Source organism: Haliotis rufescens, unplaced genomic scaffold, assembly GCF_023055435.1.
Source record: "Haliotis rufescens isolate VD_foot unplaced genomic scaffold, xgHalRufe1.0.p SCAF_12, whole genome shotgun sequence".
Taxonomy (NCBI): domain Eukaryota; kingdom Metazoa; phylum Mollusca; class Gastropoda; order Lepetellida; family Haliotidae; genus Haliotis; species Haliotis rufescens.
In genome coordinates, this window is record NW_025963802.1 from 40,896,121 (window position 1) to 40,904,135 (window position 8,015).

The following is an 8,015-nucleotide window of genomic DNA, read 5'->3' on the forward strand; positions in this document are numbered from 1 at the left end:
ATTTTAGAAGTTTTCAATGATCTTTCTATTGGCCAGTGTGACATCGTCTGTTGCTGGTTACCAAGTCATGTAGGCATAACAGGTAAGTCAAAAGCTGATGCTGCAGCTTCAAAATCAACCAACAAAAGTTATGCTCGGGATCTAATGCAAAAGAGGTGGGACACCCAGGTAGGAATAAATAAATTAAATAAACTCCTATGTGTTTCCTTGTGGTGAAAGCTTCACCGTCAAGCATATATTGCTTGACTGTGTGGACTTGGCAATCGCAAGGGATTCACATTATCAAAGCGTAAATCTGAAAGATCTCTTCTCCCGTGCAAGCGGGCATCTCATTCCAAGTTAGTTGAAAGGAATTGGTCTGTATAATAAATCTAGATATGTATGTGGATAATTAATTGATTGTTTTAAATTTGGTGGGATGATTTTACCAACTGACAATACTGAAAGCTCTGTGCAGGAGGTTAAAGTACCGTAAACTTATTGTCCCCCTGTGTGACACGTAATTCCAATCACAATCGATCTAACTGTCATCAACCAGTGTTTTAAGCCAGCTCATTGTTGAATATATTTAATATTGGCTAGTATTGTGCACAACTACCAGTAGCTGAAGGGATGACGTAAATCCTGCTGGGATATCATGCAGGAAGCCGAGGTACCGTAAGTCCCCACGATCCCCAGCGAGGTGGCCTAGCTTTGGTTACTGGTGGCTTGTAGCCCGTGTTTTAAACTGTATGAATGATATTGTTATGCCCAAGTGTGTAAGATGAAATTTGTTTTTAAAAATAACTTTACATCAATGACTCACTTGTGAATATATCAGCTTGTTCTCGTCGCTATATGGCTGAAATAATGCCGATGCGACGAAAATTTAACTTACTGACTCACTCGCTCAACCTAGTGGGTAAAACGAACGCTGAGGAGTGAGCGAGAATGGTTTAATGTTGTTAAAAATATTCTAGCAATATCACGTATTTCAATATTGCATCCCAGAATCAGGCTGCCACGCCATCGAGAAAAGATGACACACACATTTAATCCTTTAAGTCGAATCCTACCGCAAGCACAGGGTGGGGGTCTATTCTGCCCCGGAATCCCAATGTAAATACAAGCGACCAAACCCTTTCCGTATTCATAAGTTATCTCTGCCAAAAGCAGAGTCGACCGTACAATTCCGCCCACACCATGAGCACGTGATCACTACCACTACCACTACCACTATCACTACCACTATCACTACCACTACCACTACCACTATCAAACATGTCAGACATGTCAAACATTGTCGCTCTTTACCGCAGAATATTCATTTGTATGCATAGTTCAGGATTGTGGAAACATTAATCACTTCTTACAAACTTTTGAAAGACGTTATTTATGAAATAAACGGCGAGTGGGGCTTGTTTATCGTACATAAAACACTTCAGGGAGATTAAATCATGTGGTTTATTCTCCCTGCAGTGTTTTTTTTGTTTTTTGGGTTTTTTTCGATAAAAAACCACCAAAAGTTGTTAATTTCTTATGTGAGATATCCATATTATGTTCAGCCTACACGAGTTGATAAAAGTTGAAAAATTCCAAGGCTTGCCTAGGCTTTTTGCCACTTTTATCAACGAGTGTTGATATATTTGATATCAAAAGACACGAGGGTGAGATTTTATTTTATCATCCAACATCATTCTTCCAACTTTTTCAATTTGTAGACAGTAATTAGCAGTGTCTTCAGTGTAAAAAGTACTGCTAACAGCTTCAGTAGCAGAGCCATTAGTGATGTCATTTGATTCTGACGTCATGGTAACCAGTGATGTCACAATGGTCTGCAAAGCATTGTGATGTAATTTCATTGCAGCGATATCTACAGTGTAGATATCGCTTGATCTCATCCAAGCGATATTTCCTGTGGGAGCCAGTTTTGGATGATAAATCGGTATAAACAAATAGTTTTAGGACCAGAACTGAGTGATTGAGTAATTGTTCTAGCAATATTCCACCAATATCACGGCGAGGGACACCAGAAATGGGCTTCACACATTGTACCCATGTCGGGAATCAAACCCGGGTCCTCGGCGTGACGAGCGAGCGCTTAATCACAAGGCTACCCAACCGCCCCACATGCTTTGGAAGATGAATATCATTTATTGCTGACATACCTGTTTTATAAAAAATGTATCCCATCATATTATTATCATTTTCCTTCAAGATACAAATTTCAAACTTTGGAAAACCCGAAAAGTGAACAAGTCTTTCAGATGGAAAAGTGTACATGTTTTGTCGTGTGTTACTAGGATAACAATTGATTTGCCTTTGCATGTGTTTGTGACGGGTGCCACCAGTGAGGTAGGATACGCTCAACTTTTCGCGAACACCTGATATCCTCACTATCTGATAGTAATTCAAGACCACAGGTTCATGATCTCGGTGTCGTACAATGGACGCTGCTTTCGGCAGAGAATTCTTATGAAAAGGGTTTAGTCACTTTAATTTAAAGGGAACATTGTTAAAAATACATCTTCGTTAGTTGTACTTAACTGTGTTTAAATGGTTTGCATTTCAGCTAAGTGTACAGTCTGTACTCCACACATCAGTATCTGTCATATATTCTTATTGGGGGGGGGGGGGGGGGGGGGGGGTGTAGTCTAGTTGTTAAAGCGCTGAAGTTCGATTCCCGACCATGGGTACAATGTGTGAAGCCCATTTCTGGTGTCCCCCGCCGTGATATTGCTGGAATATTGCTAAAAGCGGCGTAAAACCACACTCACTCACTGTTCTTCTTTGGGTCATATTGCCTTTAATGCTGAAAAAAGAGATTTGTGTTTTTGTCAATATCTCCGCACTTACTTGTCTTCACCTGACCACTGTTTTAGCCAACTCTTTGATTGATCTGGCGGTCATGAAACCAATGCAACTCTAATTACGTGCAATCAAGAGATGATAAATGCAAATAAAAAATTCAACACCTTCCACCAATAGGGCAAATGTTCGGCAACCGCAATTAATAATGATTTTGCCACGTGTCTTCAATCATGCGTCTGATATACGCATGCTTTCAAAGACATCCTAAAGACAAATGATGTTATAACGGTATAAAGATCTATACCGAAACGTCGCCTTTACATACAGTAGATACAGAAGTTGTTATCCATATATTATCTCTACTTTGCCATTGCATTTATTGTTGTGAAGGAAATGTAACGAATTGCCGTTCACGTTGCCCGTTCATTTAGAATAAGACCGCCTCCGTGGTCTAGTGGTAGAGCGTCCCCGGCCGCGTCATACCAAAAGACGTTAAAAGATTGTACTTGTTGTTACCCTGTCTGGCGCTCGACATTAAGGGGCTAAAACAAGGACTGGTCGGCTCGGAGTCAGTATACTGTGTCTGAGTGGGGTATTCATGTTAAACTGCGGCATGATATCTCAGTGGGCTAGCACTATAAATCGGCATCAGTCCGGACTAGTACAAGCAGCCACACACACACGTGCATGCACGTCACAATATAAGTGCAATAATCTTGGACGCGACGTTAAACCCAATTTCACCTCACCTCATTTAGAATAAAAGAACTTACAGTTTACATAAACACTTTCCATATTCATAAGAAATATCTGCTACATGCGATTTACAATTCATGAGCATGTGTTTATGAATCACTTTCAAATAGTGATGATACCAATTGTTCGCGAAATGTTTAGGGTATCCTGCACCACCGGGGCACACATTTAAAGGCAAGTCAAGTGTTCACCTGCATAACCACGGGAACGTATGGCACACGTTAAAATGGGGAATTGCATCGGATATAATTAATTTTGTGTCACTGATACATCAAATGTTCACATGTTCTCCACATGTCTACCACAAAACGTTTTGAAGGTGAGGTGAGGTGAAATGGGGTTTAACGTCGCGTCCAAGATTATTGCACTTATACAGCGACGTGCATGTACGTGTGTGTGTTTGTGTGGCTGCTTGTACTAGTCCGGACTGATGCCGATTTATAGTGCTAGCTCACTGAGATACCATGCCGCAGTTTAACATGAATACCCCACTCAGACACAGTATACTGACTCCGAGGCGACCAGTCCTTGTTTTAGCCCCTTAATGTCGAGCGCCAGACAGGGTAACAACAAGTACAATCTTTTAACGTCTTTTGGTATGAAGCGGTCGGGGATCGAACCCCGGACCTTCCGCTCTCCGGGCGGACGCTCTACCACTAGACCACGGAGGCGGTCATTAAAACGTTTTGAAAGCTTTACCTTGTAACATGGAGCAAACACCTTTTGAGCAAGAGTGTTGTGACGCACTTTGAAATCTTCTTTGCTCGTTCCTTTAAGGTTGTGAAATGTAGACACCAAAGGCGGGAGCTGCTGGAATATTGCCTGACATAAAGGGAATGATCCATTTGAAATTCAAATTCTGCCCAGCAAAATTGTTTTCTTAAATAGAGCGACAAAACCCTTCCCATATCCAAAAGGAAATCTCTGCATAAACATGTTGTTATGTCTACTATATTTTATCGTTATCCATTAGTTTAAAAGAAGGTACAATTTGAGGTGGCTTTTCCCAAACGCATAAAAACTGCATCAGTCTGGACAAGTAAATAAGGATGTTTTACGCCACTTTTAGCATAATTTCAGCAATATAACAGTTAGAACCGTAAAGCCCTTTTGTCCATATCATCACGAATAATATTATTTTCTGGTGATCAATACATGTATAAGAGTATTAAGAAACTGGAAATGCATGTATGTTTTAGGGAAGCCCTTTCACACAGAAATTATATCGCTGCTGAGACAGATGACCATCGCATCAATCATCTAGCAGCTCATTTCAAAGTCGCCAAACTGAACGCCCTCCTCTGAGGCTACTTCCTCTTGTCTTATGCTCCTCACTTCATCGACAAGGTGACGTCATACATCCGGGACCGACACCACTCAGCCCTGTATGCAGTCACGTGGCAATGTTTTTGACAGCCAGCAACTAGCTGGGAAACCCCCTGGCCTACGCCTTCCGACAGGCGGAAGTGAATGGTCCGAAAAAGGAAAATAGTCCTGAATGTCAAACCACGCACATATCAGTTGGAGAAGACGAGTAATTGATATGCTTTATTGAAGTCTTACTGGGCTTGAGCATCAAAGATGGGCTGTATTTTTTTTTTCAATTCTTTTGAATAGTGACGTTAGACTGGGTTAAAGTTTACTGACTGGTTTTCCGCCTTGAGGCGTGCGCAAGCCGGGCGTTATGAACACATGACTCCGGGTTGAATAGGCCTTCAACCCGTGCTTGTCGTAAGAGGCGACTAATGGGATCAGGTGGTCAAGTGGTCAAGTGGTCAGGCTCGCTGACATGGTTTTAAGCAGGGTGCGGAGTATTTAGAGAACAAGCAAGAACCCCCCAAAATATAACTTACGAAATGTTGGCATATTCGCGGAGTCGCATCGTTAATGTTGACAAAGTATTGATAAACCATTTGTTGTGATTCTGAGATTTTCGTTTCCTTGCAACAAAATCTCAAGCTTACATCATAGCGTTGCTTTTACGAATGTTTATTTATACATCTATAAATGAAAAGGCCCGTGAAAACAATGACTTAGTGTTGTCTGTCTTGCACGGTACAACTTTACAAAGATCGCCTAAAGCCCAGACTTTGGGCGTCCAGCACATCGACGCATGACAGCTGATGAATTGGTACGGGCAGGGTCAGACAGCCGGGAGAAACCAGAGTCTATTGTTCCTATTAAAGGTACAAAGAAGCCTTTCTCTAAGGATAGATCATGGATAGATCATGTAATTCAGTACCTCATTCCAGGGACTTTAAATGCAACATGTTGACAGTTGTTTAGACCAGAAAATGGTGTGAAAAACGGAGGCCGTTTCAGCAAAAGATTTTACTGCATTTGACGCAACGTTTAACACACATTTACGATAATTATACAGCTTATGATCACACGTCTTTAAGAAATTGGACCCGGGTTGGCACAGGCACCCGCAAAGGTCATAACATTGATCAGGTTCAACTGGTTCTTCAAAGCAGTGCCGTGTGGTTCAGTCGACTGTACTTGGTATTAAATGTGTTTCGTACAAATGCTTTCTTCTATACAGACATGGGTCGATTTTTTTTCATTGATTGGTAAAATGTTAAATTAATACTGACGATTTGTCAGTTGTGGATAGTGATGTACCGACGTCGCAGATGCCTGTCCACATTTTTCGTGTTGAGCTGTTCAATCATCAGTACATTATTTTGGGTTTCAATACAATTGCACCCACTGCCATTGCCAATTAGTCGTGTGTACGGGTAATTTACATTGGTGACGTGAGGTGAAATGGGGTTTAACGCCACGATTATCACAGTTATATTACGACGAGCATGCACGTACATGTGTGTGTGTGTGTGTGTGTGTGTGTGTGTGTGTGTGTGTGTGTGTGTGTTGTACTAGTCCGGACTAATGCCGGTTGTAAAGGTTTGGCTAGCAGTCCGTATTTAATTATACACATTATTTATATGAGAATATGTCTGTTTCTATCACAAACGATATATGCATCCTGGTAGCAATTGCACCCTAGTGAAAAATGCATTCTTGTGGAAAATGTAAGGTTACTTAAAACATCAGAAATTATTTACCAGATGTAGAAAGAACAACAATATATTTTCTAAACATAACATCAATAAGCCAAAAGAGATAATTATCTAACACATCAGGGGAAGATATTGACTTCCTAAGCATACTAAACATATCTAATTGATCAATTACTATCAACACTAACTAACCGCAGAGTGTGTGTGTGTGTGTGTGTGTGTGGGGGGGGGGGGGGGGGGGGGGGGTCTTCTAACAGACACACATCCTCCGCCGATGTACTTAGAGGTAACACAAGTACATACATGCGTCCCACCGTCTGACAAACAAGAGTTATATGCCATGATAATGTACGAATTACAATTAGTAACATTCCGATCTAAACAGTTCCAATAATGAGACAGGTGTACTTGCCAATGTTCATTAAGCAAAGAGAACATGTGTCTTTTCAAGGGCATTTCGATTTTCTGGAACTAATGACGGTGCTTTATTTGTGGTAGGATGGAAACTCAATTCTGGTACTTAATCAAATCAGTTCCAACTGCGAGAACAAAATAATGTGTGTCGTGGTATACAAATTGCAGCCGTTAGCCGGAAAAATATTATTCTCAAACAGAAAATCAACCCTGTCATATTGTGTTTGTACAATCTCTTCTGCTTGCTTGTATTGTTTCTGTACTATCAGTACTGTGTGTATGAACTATTTGTACTGTTTCTAGTGTGTGTGTGTGTGTGTGTGTGTGTGTGTTGTATGTAGAGTACATCACTGTCCGCCTGTACTGCTTGTTTGTATTAAGTATGTACTGTTATAATGCGCATATCACTGTCCGCCTGTTTGTCTTGTCTGTGTCTGTTGTGTCTGCACTGTTTGTCTGTTCTGTGTCTGTTGTGTCTGCACTGTTTGTCTGCTCTGTGTCTGTTGTGTCTGCACTGTTTGTCTGTTCTGTGTCTGTTGTGTCTGCACTGTTTGTCTGCTCTGTGTCTGTTGTGTCTGCACTGTTTGTCTGTTCTGTGTCTGTTGTGTCTGCACTCTTTGTCTTGTCTTTGTCTGTTGTGTCTGCACTGTTTGTCTGTTCTGTGTATGTTGTGTCTGCACTGTTTGTCTGTTCTGTGTCTGTTGTGTCTGCACTGTTTGTCTGTTCTGTGTCTGTTGTGTCTGCACTGTTTGTCTGCTCTGTGTCTGTTGTGTCTGCACTGTTTGTCTGTTCTGTGTCTGTTGTGTCTGCACTGTTTGTCTGCTCTGTGTCTGTTGTGTCTGCACTGTTTGTCTGTTCTGTGTCTGTTGTGTCTGCACTGTTTGTCTTGTCTGTGTCTGTTGTGTCTGCACTGTTTGTCTGTTCTGTGTCTGTTGTGTCTGCACTGTTTGTCTGTTCTGTGTCTGTTGTGCCTGCACTGTTTGTCTGCTCTGTGTATGTTGTGTCTGCACTATTTGTCTGTTCTGTCTGGTT